This window comes from Olea europaea, unplaced genomic scaffold, assembly GCF_002742605.1.
Source record: "Olea europaea var. sylvestris unplaced genomic scaffold, O_europaea_v1 scaffold1147, whole genome shotgun sequence".
NCBI lineage: Eukaryota > Viridiplantae > Streptophyta > Magnoliopsida > Lamiales > Oleaceae > Olea > Olea europaea.
In genome coordinates this window covers 231,438-234,248 of record NW_019228864.1, presented here as the reverse complement: position 1 = coordinate 234,248, position 2,811 = coordinate 231,438, and positions in this window count along the sequence as shown.

Genomic DNA, 2,811 nt, shown 5'->3' with positions numbered 1-2,811 from the left:
AACTCTTAATTCCCTTTTTTTTTTTTTTTTTTTTTTTAAGAAAGAGTTCTATTGGCAACATCTTGTTGTCTTAATAACTACAACAATCCCCGATTCCATTGCAATTAGAATAATTCGTTCAAATATTTGTATTAATTCAGTTCTGATTTGAATTATAATCCAATCTCTATACTCAATTAATCAAATCTTGTTGAAGAGACTACAATTATTAGATACTACTTTCATGACATTTATGAAACATGAACATCTTATTTTTAAATTAGTCATTTTATTTAATACGTGTTTGATTAAATGTACTTATGGTAATTAAGTAAATTTTATAATAAAAATTTTGTATTGATCATATCTAAAAATTACTTATTTTAATAGTTAGAGTCACTATACACTATATGTTTTGCTAAGCCTAAAAGTAATTAATTTTTTTATTTCTACATATATTTTCATATTTTACCTATTCATACTTATAAGAAAAAATAATTACTTTGACCATGAAATAAATGTTATGATTAAAATAAGTAACATGATGTAGATTTGATCTTGTCACTAAAAAGAATATTTCTAAAAATTTATTTATTTATAAATTAATCTATAAGTATATTCTTGAAATTGGGAAAAATATGAACGTGAATTAAATCTAATTTCTTTAGACCCTCATAATGCTTAGTCGATTTTTCTCCTTAGATGTGATTACTCACTCACTATAAAATGAAGTGATATAAAATATTTTCTTAGATGTGATCACTCACTCACTACGGTACCAAGCAAAAACAGAAATGAGTTGGTCGAAAGTATAAAAGAATTAGGGGCAAATTACAAGACCTTCCTGAGGTACATTAAAATTTAAAAAGACACCACTCCCTTTATAGAAATATTTCAAAACCCCTTTATCGAGTTTTGAAGAATGCGTATCACAAGGTTTACGACAATTTCAGAAAGTCATTAAAATTACACAAATCTTCATTAATTTAAATTTTCGAATAATCTATATATCTTCTAAAAACATCTTCAAAAGACTCTTTATTTATAAATGAGCATTTTTACTCATTTAGAGAGAGTTTTTAAATTTATATAGTAAAAAATTTTGTATGCACTCCAATAATATTCTCTTCATTTTGGTCTTTAAGAAAAAAACATTTATTATTTTCTTCTCATATTTTATTTTAACATAATTTTTTTTATACGTCAATGTCAATCAATTTAAATATAGTTGAATAATTTAAGATGTGTATTATTAAAATTTATAACCAATCATATGCAATCATTGTTCATTAAGAATATAGAGTGAGACTAAATCTCTAAATTTGGAAAGTCAAACACGCTCTCTATTTTAAAAAGTTAGGATAAAGAGTCTCTTAAAACTTTTTTTTAAGCATTAACTCTTTAAAATGATGAACATTTTGTATTTAATTGTTAAATTATAGACTCAGTATCAAGTCTCATGGCATAGGGTTCAATATTATCCAAACATCTATACAACTAGTCAATCATCATAAGATTACAAAATCACAAACTAGATAGATACAGTATCACCCAGAAGTAAAGATTTGGCAAGAGAGACTGATGCAATCTTCAGTAGTTTTGAATTCCTTTAATGATTTTTGAGTTATCTCCTTGGATGTCTTTTGCTTCTTCAACTTCGAAACTCCTTTTAGCTGCTAAGCGAAAAACTAAGGGGTAGCTAAACAAGCAAAAATAATAATAATGTACTAAAAAGGAAGAAAAAATTGTGAAAGACGTCTCAAGCATTTCAAAAATTTGCCTCAAACTAACGGTTCCATCTAAAAATTCATTAGTTGACCAAAAGTTAAGCGTTTGACCATTTTCTATAAAGGGCAAAATGCTAACTCCAAATTTCCACCTCGAAATAATTTAAATAATACAATAAGAAATAAATAAATAAATAAATAAATAATGAAAAATATTCTTCATCTTCATCACCTATCCCCACTCCCACCATCACCTAGGCTCCCGAGGGAGCCAATCCCTCCAATTTCTCCAACATTTCTTTATCAAACATTGTGAAATAACTAACGGGTTATCGATCAAGAAAGTGTAAGTTTGGGACCGAACAAAGTGGGAGAAGGTGGAATGAAACGACAATATTTTCTCCAAGCATTTTTAGACGATAGAGCCAAGTTTCTCATCCTTCGAATTGAACTCAACCAAACACCATTGTGCCCCCTAGCAATGCACGCATAATGAGCTAGATTTGGTGCCAAAAGAATCATTCAAATTCGACATGACCTATATTTTTCATTAGAAACCAGCCCGCATACTTTGTTTTTGTTTCCACGAATTCTGTTGCAATTAAGGACAAAATTTATATGTCTAGTCTAATAACAATTGAAGCCAAGACGAAGAGTAGCGATGGGAGATTTTCTTCACCTGTTCTCAGTCCTTATAGATCCAAGAGGACCAAAATAGAAAAATCAGATTCAAAATTTAGTTTGCTTTCAGATCCTAGTGTTGCTGGTACATCTCCTTCAACCTTGCTACATATACAGAAATGATTGACAATTTTTTGACAGATGTACAGGTGGCAAGATTTAATCGGATGTTAAACAAAAAACATAGTTTAACCAGCCAATGCAATGTTGTCATATGTACACATGTATTTATAACCAAAAAAAAAAAAAAAAAAAGCACACCAACCCATGTACATTTCATCTGTACAAGGGACTTAAATCCTCTTCTTCCTTGGTATCCTACCATTCTTCTAGCTCGACATAAAAAGCTTGTCATACCCCCACTCTATTGGTATTAAAAAAAAAAAAAAAAAAAAAAAAAGCACACCAACCCATGTACATTTCA